Source organism: Lactuca virosa, chromosome 4 (assembly GCF_052849685.1).
Source record: "Lactuca virosa cultivar CGN04683 chromosome 4, Lactuca_virosa_CGN04683_v6, whole genome shotgun sequence".
Classification (NCBI taxonomy): domain Eukaryota; kingdom Viridiplantae; phylum Streptophyta; class Magnoliopsida; order Asterales; family Asteraceae; genus Lactuca; species Lactuca virosa.
In genome coordinates this window covers 34077314-34091131 of record NC_136429.1, presented here as the reverse complement: position 1 = coordinate 34091131, position 13818 = coordinate 34077314, and the positions used below count along the sequence as shown (strand labels likewise).

The following is a 13818-nucleotide window of genomic DNA, read 5'->3' as shown; positions in this document are numbered from 1 at the left end:
AGGTTCTAAATAACGTTAGACGTGATTTAATGCGGTAATTTTTGTTTATAATTAATAATTTTTAATATATTTTTTACTATTATTCATTTATATATATATATATATATATATATATATATATATATATATAGAAAGAGAGAGAGAGAGAGAGAGAGATAGGTTCATGTGTTTAAAGTATTTATTGTGTTATTGTATGCATAAATGTGGGTCAATCAAAATTAAATAAAAAATTAAATAATTAAATAAATAAATAAGGGTAATTTAGTCATTTGTTTAATAACTTCCAAAAATAATCCCTATAATCATGGTATCTCTCCAGTTTAAATCTCGTTCCCCTCTTTATCTAAAAACCGATTCTGAAAACCCTAAATTGAACAAATCTACACCAGCAACCCTTTGTGGGGTTGCCCTTCATCGTCTTCTTCATAAGTGTGTTGTTTGGCATATCACGTTTCCTTAATTCAATAGCCGCCCCGGCTCGTGTACTCGGCGGCGCATCGTCAAACGCCACCATTCCGTATCAAACTCTCTACAGGTTCATAATCTTGTGCTTGTGTGTGTGTGTGTGTTTTGCCAAATTTTGTTCTTCTATTGATGGTTTTCTGTGAGTTTCAGGCCTTATGTTAATTCATTCTCTCGTTTCTATTCTTCTAATTACGGCGTTGAATCCCTAGATTTCGATTTGTCTAACGAAGAAAGCAAGTGAAGATTAACTAACAGGTTTGATTTTTCATATCCCTATTTGACTTCCAGAAGCGTGATTCATTTCTGATTTGTGACTTTTGTTGTAAATTGGAGTAGGTTGTTGTAAAGAAGCAAACAAAGGGGTTTTCTGAAGCTGGACTTAGTTCTAGAAAGTTGGGTGAGAGGATGGGATGATTTCAAGAAAGGTCGTGATAACCCTGATGTTGGGAATCAGTAGTGTTCTTGTGCTTCTATAACTCACTTGCTGCTGCTTAGTAAGTTTACTTATATTAAAAAAAATTATTAAGAATAAAGGTGTTATGACATAATGATGATGGTGGTGATCTTCTAATCTATAGTGGACTTCATCTTTTATCTTTTCTCTTTTCCTTTTTTTTGTTCCAGCAGTCTCTAGTTGTTCTTGTTTGGGTTGATTTGAAAGAAACATAGGTAGGAAGGGATGGTTGGAAGGTGGTTCGGTGGAGGCAGGGAAGAAGAACCGAAATCAGATGGGTGTTTGGATTGAGGCTGTGAAATCAATGGGCAAGCAGAAGAAGAAACAAATGGTTGTTGTTGGCTGGATAATCACAGGTTTCTATAATCTTCTTTCTTATTTTGATTGATTTACTAGTAAATCAATGAAGTTTAATCGATAGGTTTAGATGAGTTTTTGGGTTTGATTGGTTGAACACAAATCATGGTTGTTTTGGTTGCTTATTTGACAGATGAATGCTTCAACTGAATTGAAAGTTGTTTTCATACACACCAAGCGCTCGCTAAAATGCTTCAACTGAATGGTATTTCTTCGTTTATAGCATTCTATCAGAAAAGAATGTTTTTTTATGATAATCATGAACATATTCTGTTAGAATTCCCCGAATTAATATAATTATTGGTAAATGAATTCCAATTCTATCAGAATGGAATCACGAATTCCAATTATGTTGGAATGGAGTATGAATATTTTCTCACTAATGTATTAATTGGATTTGTTTCTACAGAAGCTGATGCTTGAAGAACGAACCACGAAATTTGAACGACGCCTCTTAGCAACATTATTCTTTTAGAATGTATTAGTGTTTTTGTTAGATTTTGATGTTTTTTTTTCCAGATTTGAAAGTTTTTTTAGTTTTATTCTTTAAAAATAAATGTAATTCCTAGCAATTGTTACATGTATTCTATAAGAATTAATGTAATTTTTGTTTTAATTCTTCAATTGATGGTTCGGGAATTTTGTTATTCTACAAGAAATTTTTAAAGTCATGAACAAGAAATATGTTCAAGAATATTTTTATTATTTTATGGTTCAAGAATATTTTTATTTTTGATCATACTCAAACATATTCTGTCAGAATGTCCGAACTAAAAATCTTATAATTTGTAAAATCGGATTTTTAAAATTAATAGAATCTTTGATCCCTTAAAATATGCAAATTTCCTTTATTAAATCTATGTTAACTGACTAAAATACCCTTCTAGTTAAATTAGATGATATTTTTCAATTATATTTAATGAAATAATATGTATTAACCACTTTCTTAAAATAAGTAAAATGATTGGCCCACATTTATGCATACAATAACACAATAATTACTTTGAATAAAATAAAATAATATATATATATATATATATATATATATATATATATATATATATATATATATATGACTTAAGACGACATGTTGTTAAAACTTGGCACCGGGTACAAGTCTTCAAGCTATAGCGTCATGGCGATTGCGAGCTTTTTAGAACCTCGACTTCAATAAATAATGTCAATTTTCAAAATATTTTATATAGAAAAACTCTCAAAATAATCATATTGTCGGTGTTCTAAAAAGTTTTATATATCCATTTAAAAGTATTTTGAATTCTTAACGATATGATTTTATATCTCTGTTTCAAAAGTAATAGTTTAAATTTCATATAAACTATGATATATTAAAAAGTTAATATTTATTTAAATAGTTTATTAACATTAAGTCATGTGGTATACTTTTAATAAGACGTTCGTATGTCTATATGGCATATGTTATAACAAGGGCACACGAGTGAACACCCGTTTGGTAATTGGTATGTCATGACTTAATATACGGTGGAGCGCAACATTGTGAAAATGGGTAAAGAATCCTCCTTTATTTTATTTTATTTTTTTTATAACCGGAGGATTTAGTATATGTTAGACTCGGGTCCGCAAAACGGGCAGCCGGAAATTGCCTCCCTTTCCGCCCCCCTATTTTTCACCACTTTGATCCGAACAAGGCCCGAACCCACCACCTCTGAAGAGAAAACCCTCTAAGGAGAAAAACTTGGATGCATCTTACCACAAAGGCGTGTGGGGTAATTACCACAAAATTTTCTGCACTTTTGTTTTCTATCATAAGGCTTCTTGGAGTGGTGCCGAGACTGCCGAGGCCACCACCCCCTTCCATGTCATCTTCTTCAGTTGCCAGAGAGAGACTCGGTGAAGAGTCATCGAGTTCCACAGAAAACCTCGGCATGCCAAAGTGAGGGGGCGTCAAGGCGGTGTTTCCCGAGTTGTCGAACTCCACGTCACCCTCCACATCACTCTTACCGAGCCATTCTTCTTCCCACACCCACAGTATCTTTTATAATTAGTAGGTTTCGCATAGTCATTTCAAACAAAAAAAAATCTTATGAATTAAATATGGGATGATAAAAAATTTAAATTTATTTTAAAAACAAAAGAAGTAAATTTCTTTATGTAGTGTAAAGAGAAGGCAAACTAAAATTTAAATTTATTTTAAAAACAAAAAAAAAGTAAATTTCTCGAGAAGGTAGGCAAAGGCGCGTGGGGGTAATTACCACGAAATTTTCTGCACTTTGTTTTCTATCCTAAAAAATATCTTTTTTAATTAGTAGGTTTTCACGTAGTCATTTCCACCAAAAAAAAATCTTATGAATTAAATATGGGATGATAAAAAAATTAATATATATATATATATATATATATATATATATATATATATATATATATATATATATATATATATAGTTAGGTTAATGTGAGACAGCTTAATTTTGTAAAACCGTAAGACCATTTTTTTCTACTGAAATATTCTAATATTCTAATGTTTATAAAAATTAAATATGTAATTTTCTAATATTCTAAAACAATAATTTAAACATATTTTACATTGAAATATTCTAAAACATATAATGTTAGAATATATTACATATTCGATTTTTACAAACAATAAAATATTAGAATATTTCATTAAAAAAATTTGGTCTCACGATCTCACAAAATTATGTTCGTTTCAAATGAACTCTTACCTATGTGTGTGTGTGTATATATATATATATATATATATATATATATATATATATATATATATATATATATACACACACACACACACACACAGAGAGAGAGAGAGAGAGAAAGAAAAAGAAAGACGTAGGTTCCATTAAAATTACGAAAAAATAGAGATTTTGAGATTTAACACCGCTCACATATTTTTCATCTGCTGCTCCAGCGTTCCGACGTACCGGCACGGCGGGAGATTTATATTCATAAATAATTATGCAGCGCCGCCCGTTACTTTTCCCCCGCCACCTTACCCACCACCACAACTGCCAACGCCGCCACCACCACCACTAGCACCTCTGTCACCTCTGTTGTCGCTACCTCTACCAACACCACCTCCTCCGCCACCAACCAATATAATCATATATGATTAATTAGTTTGTGAACAAAAATATATGTATAATCATTTATGAATAGACATATAGAAGTAGAAACTCAAAAATTGGTAGGAAAACGTGAAGACTAAGCTGAACCTTTAATTTTGAAAATTCCAAGGCTAGGATAAATTTAACATTTTTCTTTTTTCTTAAAATCTGGTAATCGCAGTTGATGTAATTATTTCAAAAAAATCAAATTTTCTGGAAAATGGTGAAAGATGGTGGGTTAAAAATGTAAAACATAAAAGGAAGCAATCAAGGAAACGCGCGCATATACTCTCATCCTCTATCCATCACCCTTGCTGACACTTGGCACATCTCCGTTGGCTGTGATTTATTTATATTTTTCCACTCATTTAATCATTTGGCTATAACTGTTTTTTTTTTTGAAAAAGAAAAGGTTTGAAAAAATCAAATTCTTAAAATTTTATTCTGTACAAAAGAATGATGGTCAAGAAAATTAGAAAAAAAATATTCTTTAAATTTTTAATATTTAAAAAAAAACTGAGAAAAAAAAATCTCCAAAAATTATAAAAATTTAAGAAATACATCTACTCACTATACTACTAATTTTGTAAAAGATTTTTTTTTAAATAAGATGTTTTAGACATCAAACTTGATTTTAAAAGATTAAAAGTTTTTAATTTTTTTTAAACATAATATGATCCAAAATGAGATGATTTAAAATATTTATCATTCAAAAATATTATGATTCAATATGTTTATGATACTTAATTTGTTATGATATAAAATATTTTGATTCAAATATTTTATGATTCTTAATTATTATATCTTTTATAATTTAAAATTAAATGATTTAAAAAATATAATGATTTAAATGTTGTATTGAACAAAAACTTTATTTAATTCAATATATTATGATCCAAAATCATCTGATTCATAAATGATATGATCCAAATTACTATGATTCAAAATGATATAATAAAAAAATTCTATGATCCAAAAACACAAAAAAAAGGTGAAAAAAAACATAAGAAGCTTCAAAGACGTAGTAAAAATGAAAAAAAAGGAAAAAAACACAAAAATAATAAAAAAAAATTAAAATTAAAAATAACTGAGTATATATTGATATATAAAAATAAATAATAAATAATAATAACAAGCAAAAAAATATAAAAAAAACGAAAAAAAAAGTATAAAAACAACCAACCCGAGTATATATGCCTCTAAACAGTATTTTATATATATATATATATATATATATATATATATATATATATATATATATATATATATATATATATTAAAAAAAAAACGAAAAAGAAAAGAAAACTCATTTAAATGACGTTCGTGACACATGATTATTTCCTCAAGTCTGTATTACGTTCCACGGACGTGCGTCGTATGTGAACGCGTCACAAACTAGTAATTGTGTTTGATGTTTGTGCTCTTGACGAAATGGGTGGTGGAGAATTATCTTTGCGGTTCCTACCGTTTTTTGGGTTCCTACCGGATCCGGACCCTAGGCATATATATGTGTAACTATGTATAATCAATTGTGATTATATCTCTTCGTCATATAATCACTTATGATTATGCATATCCCCCACGTCAGTTGTAACGTCCCAAAAATCATGATAAAAATTTTCATTTTTGAAAAACATTTTCAAATTTAAAATTCATACAAAACATTGTTCCAAAACATAGTCATCAATCAAATATCAAATCTCTCAAAACATATATCAGCAGAAGGATGTGTATGATCACACATTTGCCTTTCCCTGATTAGCTGAAGTACGTGAAACATTAAAATCCACAACTATAAGCCAAAGCTTGGTGAGTTTCCCCCAATATACCACACACAACCAAGCAAATAACATCATGCATGTACGAGCCTTCAGCCTGCCTGGACTGCCTCATAAGGCCTACAGTATGTCTAGACCGCTCTACGTGTAATGTTCTAAAAATCAAGACAAAAATTTATTAATAAAACCATTATCATAAAACCATCGTGGAACCAGAGTATATCAAATAACATCCAAGTACAATCAGAGTCATATAACATGCGGAACAACGTGGTGTGTGCACTGCAATCATCTTGAGCTCTTCCCCTTCGAACCAGAAGTACCTGAAACATAAACTGAAAACCGTAAGCACAAAGCTTAGTGAGTTCCCCAAAATACCACATACCATATCAAACATATAATGGGCCCCGCTCGGAACAGATCTGTCAGTCATCAAGCCTCGCCTGGCATCGGGCCCCGCCCAATATACACATAAACATATAAACACATGCAAAAATCACAAAGATAAATAGCATACAATAATATAATCATCAGGCCCCGTCCGGCATTGATCCCCGCATTGTAAACATATCAGAAAAACATACATGCAGGGTTATGCAGACATCTAGCATCATAATCATAATAAACCATGGGCCGGCATTGGTGCCTTCGACCCGCTAAACACAGTGAGGAAACTCACCTCAGTCTGCTGAATCTCTATGATAAAAGCTCGGACTGATGATCTGAAAGAATCTCGCACTAACATCATCAATATTACCCAATTAATAGTTGGGTCTTAATCCAAAATAAAGAATCTAGATCACTTGTCCAACATTCGGGGTAAAAGACCATTTTACCCCTTTTACCTACTTGGCCTAAAACAAACCCAACCCATTTGCTCCTTAAAGGCCCAATTTCCTAAATGGTACCCAAAGCCCAATATGGACCAATCTAAGAAAGCCCAAAGTCCAGAAATTATCCATAAGAGTTAAGGGGTCAAGCCCAAACGAAACATATCCCAAAGACCCAAGCCCACAACTCCTTTGGCCCACAGTCTAGCCTACGCTCGACGTACCAGGCTCGTACGCCCTGCGTACGTGATCGATTCGGAAACGGCCGGATCCCAAACCTTTGGCCAAACGACTTAATCACTTCAGAACTTATCATCCAATCCACAAAATATCATCATATTAAGATCCTAATCCATAAAGTCGGAGGCTTTAAGCCTTTGCATGGCTAAAAACACCCCAATGTCTAATTTTAGCATTTTATCCCCATTAAGTGAAACATAAACTTTGCATGGATGCACAAAACCCATCAAGGTGACATTTTTATTCATTAAGTACCTCTAAAACGTCCAGATCTAGATACTAAGTTCCTGGAGTACCTTTTACTCACAAGGACAAACCAAAGGAACTAGAATAAGCCATGAATCACCCCAAACTAGGTCTATCCAAAGAGATGTCAAGCTAAGAACTTTTTACCTTCAATAGCTTGCAAAAGAGGTGACAACTCTGGATCTCTAAGCTTCACTCCAAGCAATGAATCTTCAATAAGCTTCTAAATCTTCAAATAGCACAATAAAACACTAATATCCTTCACAATAGCTCAAGAATACTAAAATGGTGGCTAAGGGTCGAGATTAGGGTTTAGGAGACATGGAGGCTGATAAGAGGCAAGGCTCAAGGGACATAATGAGCTTATGTAGGGGTAAAGCCCTAAAGATTAGGGTTTCAAATAGGCTGGAGTACGCCCCGTATTCTCCCACGTACGCCCAACTTACATGGGTGCATCCGCGATCCGTCAATGGGCTAGTACGCTAAGTGTACTCATAAAGTACGCTCCGCATACTAGCTAGGGACTAAAAATGAAGGAAATTGTGTTAAGGGTTAAAAGGAGCATACCAATAGATCTCGAAGGTTACAGTTCTCCCCCACTTGAATCAGACTTCGTCCTCAAAGTCCGTTGCCCCAAATAACTCTAGGTAGTGCTCCCTCATCTCGCCCTCTGGTTCCCATGTTCATTCTGAGCCTATGTGGTGCTGCCACTGAACTTTCATCAACTTAACAACCTTGTTCCTCAAGGTTTTCATCTTTCTATTAAGAATCACCACCGGTCTCTCAATAAAATTCAGGCAATCATCCACCTGAATATCCTCCAATGGACAATCATGGAATCATCCACTAAACATTTCCGCAACTGAGAGACATGAAACGTGCTATGGATCTGACTAAGCTCCTCGAGAAGATCCAAGCGATAAGCAACCCGACCCACTCAGGCCAAAACCCTGAAAGGTACGATGTACCTGGTGCCCAACTTCCCCCTCTTCCTGAATCAAATGACACCTTTCCAAGGTGACACATTCAGGAGAACCATATCCCCAACCTGGAACTCTAGATCTGATTGGCACTTGTCGGCATAGCTCTTCTGTCTGCTCTAAGCTGTCTGAAGTCTACCCCGAACCACCTGAATCAACTCGGTAGTCTTAAGTACCACTTCGGTACTCCCCATGACTCGCTGACCGACCTCACCCCAACATATCGGGGTCCTGAATTTCCTCCCATAGACCATCTCAAAAGCAGGTCGATCAATGTTAGTGTGATAATTTTTGTTATACGAAAACTCCGCCAAAGGGAGATACATATCCCAACTCCTACCGAAATCCAATACACACGTCCGAAGCATATCCTCCAAGGTCTGGATAGTCCGCTTGTTCTGTCCATCATCCTGCGGTTGGAAACCCGTGTTGAAATGTAGATGAGTACCCAACTCCTCATGGAACCTCTTCCAAAATCTGGAAGTAAACCGGACGCCCCTGTTTGAAACCACAAAACACATTAATGCCTACAACCTCCAGAAACACCCCTAACGCCTTAACCATCTGAACCATATAGGTGTTGGGTTTTGTGTACAATAACACTCCTATGGTTTACATACAACCCTAATAGCTTTGGATCTAAGTTTTCTCTAGTTATACATGCAATAAAATTCCAAAGCTTTAAGCCTACAACTAGCATACAATTTGACATATGAATCATAAAAGTAAGTTAGAAGATTACCTCTTTGTTGTAGCTTGTAGGAATTGGACTTTCAAGAGCCTAGCACCTCAAGTGTGATGCCTCAAATGGAATTATAACAAACCAAGAACAAGAGGAGGACTTTGAGAGAGAGGTTGGAGACTCAAAATCGGCTAGAGCTTCTAAGAACACTTAGTGCACGATTTTAGGCTATGGGATAACATATATATATATATATATATATATATATATATATATATATATATATATATATATATATATTGTAGGATTCCAAGGGTCATGGGTAAACCCTAATCCATACACATAGGTTATGATCCATATCTCATGTGACCTAACTCTTCATGGATACTTACATAAACTTAGCACATCATGGATCAATAGCCCAAACAATATATATATCACTGATTTACATAATCAGTCCCCGTTAATTTAATTAGTCTCTTTTGATCACTAAATTAATTCCAAATTAATTATTGATCAATACTAATTAAATAATATGATTTCTCAATTAATATATTTGTTAGGCGTGTCAGACCCAACAAATAATAAGGGTACGATATACTCCAAAATAATCCCACTATATTGCACTAGAAAGGTAGTACAAGGCAAGTAGGGTCGATCCACAGAGACACGGGACAATCAGTCTATACCTGTTTTGCATAAGGTATTTGTTCACAAAAGATTAAGAGGGGGGTTTTGAATGCAATGATTAAACAAACAAATTTAAAACACGAGTAAACAACTAAACGAATGAATTAAGTTCAGATTTTTGTAAGGACTCCAACTTCATGTATGACAATCCAGCAATGTGAATTAAAGATGACAAGACATTTGTTTCATTCTATCTAAGTTGGTACTTAAAAGTGTTAACAAGCTCTAACACTTTCCATTCACCACATTAATCAATCAAAACAAGCTCTTTGATTAATCCTAACCTTGCTAACCTAATATAAACAAGCTCTTAGAATTAGATTAAAAGGTTGCATTAAGCTTGTTGTCAATGTTCCCAACAACACCCAATACTCCTCACAAGCTCGGGAGCATAAGAATGTGTGAAAATATTTACACTAAATTCATTCATAAGAAATCAATTTAATGCTTGTTACTTAGTTCAATTCACAAAACAATTACGGATTTTGCAAAATGAATAACTTGAATGACCTAACCCTAATTCAAATGGCCAATAAGAATCATTATTAGAATCAAACATTCGATTGAAATAAAATTAGTTTCACTAGATAGAAATTAAACACAAACATCAGGTCATATGATTTGATTCACAACCAAAAAGTCAAAACATGAAATTGGAGAAGTTAGGGTTCTAGCCACACATGGCTAGAACAAGATTAACAAGTTTAAAAGATGAAATTAAGTGCTAAAGTGCTTACAAAGAAGAAATTAAAATGTTTCCCAATGATTAACGGACAAACCCTTGCTAAAACCCTTGAATTCTCCTCTCCAAAAGTGCTCTGGTATGTTCTGTGTGTGTAAAAATGACCTAATTCCCGTGATATGAAAAATAGGAAAAACTGCCAAAAGACAGTTTTTGGGTCGAACACGGCCCGTGTCAAAATAGGCTAAACTGACACGGGTCGTGTTCAGCAGTCAACACGGCCCATGTTGATTTTCACTAAACTGACACGACCCGTGTTCAGCATGGTCAACAGCTTCTTCTTGGTCAAACACGCCCCGTGCTCACTTTTCAGTGTAAATCCAACACGACCCGTGTACCCCTCTGACTCCGAATCCAAACTTGATTTTTCCAACTTTTCCGTTCTTCGTCCGATCATCCCGAAATCTTCACCAATGCTTCTCGGCACCTCCTAAAGCGCATTCCAAGCTCCGGTTTACCTTAAAAAGACATGAAAGTGTGCAAATAAGGTTGTTCTAGAGACTAACATGAATATGATGAAATGCAAGAAAAAGGAAGAACAATTATGCTAAATAGATGCATGAAATGGGACTAAAAGGTGTGCAAAAAGGTGCACAAATTGCACCTAACAAATCTCCCCAAGATTAGACCTTTCTTGTCCTCAAGAAAGAACAAGAACCGGACAAACATGACGATTTCTAGATGGCAAAAAGAAACATAGAACAAATGGGGATATAAAGATCCTAAAAGCTAAGAATGAATGCATGCAATGAAGACCATGAAAAAGAAACATATGTACAAAAGATACTTAAGGAACAAAAATGAACCAAAGAAAAATTTTAAGAACACAAGTAATATTTTTTATTTATTTTTATAAATATGGACATATACGATCAGAATTTACATCAATGGGGCTCCAATCATTAATACCTAGGCGACCATCCTGCTACCTTCCACATATCACAGGCTCCCAAAGTGAGGAAGACCACGAAACGGTGTAATCCAATAATCCAACCATAGTTTTATTTAAACTTCATACCTTAATTAGCTTTTGCGAGCGAAAATAACACAGTTCGGGATCTCATATCCTTAAGACTAGATGGTCAAGAATCAGAATCGACGCATCCTTAAGAACCCGTCACGGTGAATCAACTTTTGTTGAAACAGTGAGCCCACCCGAAGGGGCCCAACTCCTATGCTTTCACTTTTTCGAGAGCCACAAGTATCATATCACACAGTTCTTCATTCGCCAGATTTGACTTTGAATTGGCTTTTGATTTGATTGAACTTTGATTTGTACTTCGTTTTGAATTTGGATTCTTCAATCTTCATTTTTGGAATTTCTTGAGATTTCTTCGTTTTGGCACTTGAAATTCTGATTTGGGTACTAGATATGACAGTTGTACCCTTCCTTCTTTCTTGACTGTGTGGATCTGATACTTAAGCTCTCTGTCACCGCGAGGGTAACGCGTGTCAACAAATAGGTCCGTGTTCTGTGGGTCCAGAGTTGCCGATAAAGATTCTTTTTAAACATTCAGAAGCAAATCATCCTAAAGCTGTTATTACCGCCCAAAAAACGTTTCAATATAATTTCTTTTTATTATCTAAGGCTAGGGTATCGAATTACGATGTTTGGGTCCCCTAGTTATGGCAGCTGAATCTACACTTCCGGTAACTATTCGGTCGCCTTGGGTATTTTGTTTTTTCAATTGATTTCTCGTTTTCCCACTTCATGGAGCTATTGTATGTAAAGAGTGTCATCATCTCGTACATTTTTTTTATTCACATGCAAATGATGAAATGTAAAAACTTAAAATAAAAATAAAAATGTTTTTGGGTTTTATAAATGCAGAATGAAAGAAAACGGAAAGATAATTTTTTTTTATTTATTTAAATCATGGATGCATGAACCTAATGTGACTCTACCCCTCCCCAAGCTTAAAGATAAGCATCGTCCCCGATGCTTGAAGAGGGCGGAACAACCTAAAACGGAGGAGGAGGATAATAACCGGAATTTCGGGTCCAAGCCCAAAAATCTTCCTCATTTTTGCGTTGACGCTCTTGATCCCGATCGTACTGGGTAGTGAAGGAAGAGAAACTCTGAGTGAGGCTTGCAATATCTTGCTGGTAGGTGTCGAGGCGGGTATGGATTGACTGGAATTCATCCATATACTGCTGATGATAAGACGGGGGCGCTGCATAATGGGATGAGCTGGCACCACCGGTGGGAGGAGCATGGTGGGGCTCCTCCTCCTCTTCATCATCATCATCATTACCGCCTTGCTCGTTTTCTTCACTTTGCTCATCTACCTCAGTGGAGTATGAGTGGGGGAAGATGTATGGCATGATTTGCCAATCGGTCATGTGAATAGGGTTTCGGAGATCAAGAATGCCTTTATTTTATGGTGTGATGAGGAGCTTTGGGTCATGATTTTGACCCACGGTCCAGTGGTGTGTGCCATCCGCTGCCGAACGGAATAGTCGCATGGACTCAAGGACATAAGTGGTTAGATAAGGCTCACCCGGCAGTGGCTGGTGGGGACCGGGTTGTGCTCAGGTGGATGCTCTTGGCGAGCATGCTGACAATACCCCCACAATAAATCCTTCCCGATCGGGATGTGCTCAGGCGGATGAGTTTGTGGCGCGGATGAGTTTGTGGCACAAAAATTGACCATAATGAGGAACGAGGTTGTCCTCGGGATGAGCCATTGCATAAAGGATTTTGAGATCTAGCGCGCTGATGGTGCTTCGCTCCTCTCTAGGGGCGACGAGTGAAGCAATGATTCTATGGGCCACCTTCATCACGAGATGGATAAGTGATGAGGCTTTAGCAGCGCTAGAGACGTATGGGTGTAAATGGGTGAGTTGGGTCCACCATGTCAAATCAAAGTATCCTTGAATTGGGTCAGTGGGGACAAATGTGTTTTCAGTTGGGGCCCCAACAATGGCATTAATTTGATCCAAGGAAATCTCATAATCTTGATTCATGAGATGGAAGTAGAGGATCCCATGGTCCAAATAAACTGAGGATAGAAACTCAGCTGTTGGGACTTTGTAACTCAGTTCGTGGACCCTCAATAACCCGTGCCATCCTATGTTGCGAAACAGGGTTTGGACTTGTTTATAAATGTGCAATTCTTTATGGGATGGCACATGCGCAAACTTTTGGATGGCATGACCCCGCTGAAGGAATGCCTCAAATTTGCCCTCTTGAATTGGGCCAAGACACACGACACCACCATGAGCCGGGTTAGGTGGTGGTGATGGGGACCTA

General features: G+C 35.6%; 1 long non-coding RNA gene across 1 annotated transcript; it reads left to right on the top strand.

The window, feature by feature from the left end:
• Window positions 1-1249: 1249 nt before the first annotated feature.
• Window positions 1250-1705, top strand: LOC145103853 (uncharacterized). Its single transcript, XR_013706898.1, has 3 exons — window positions 1250-1275; window positions 1410-1481; window positions 1686-1705. It is a non-coding gene; the product is annotated as an uncharacterized LOC145103853 (long non-coding RNA).
• The last annotated feature ends 12113 nt before the right edge of the window (window positions 1706-13818 follow it).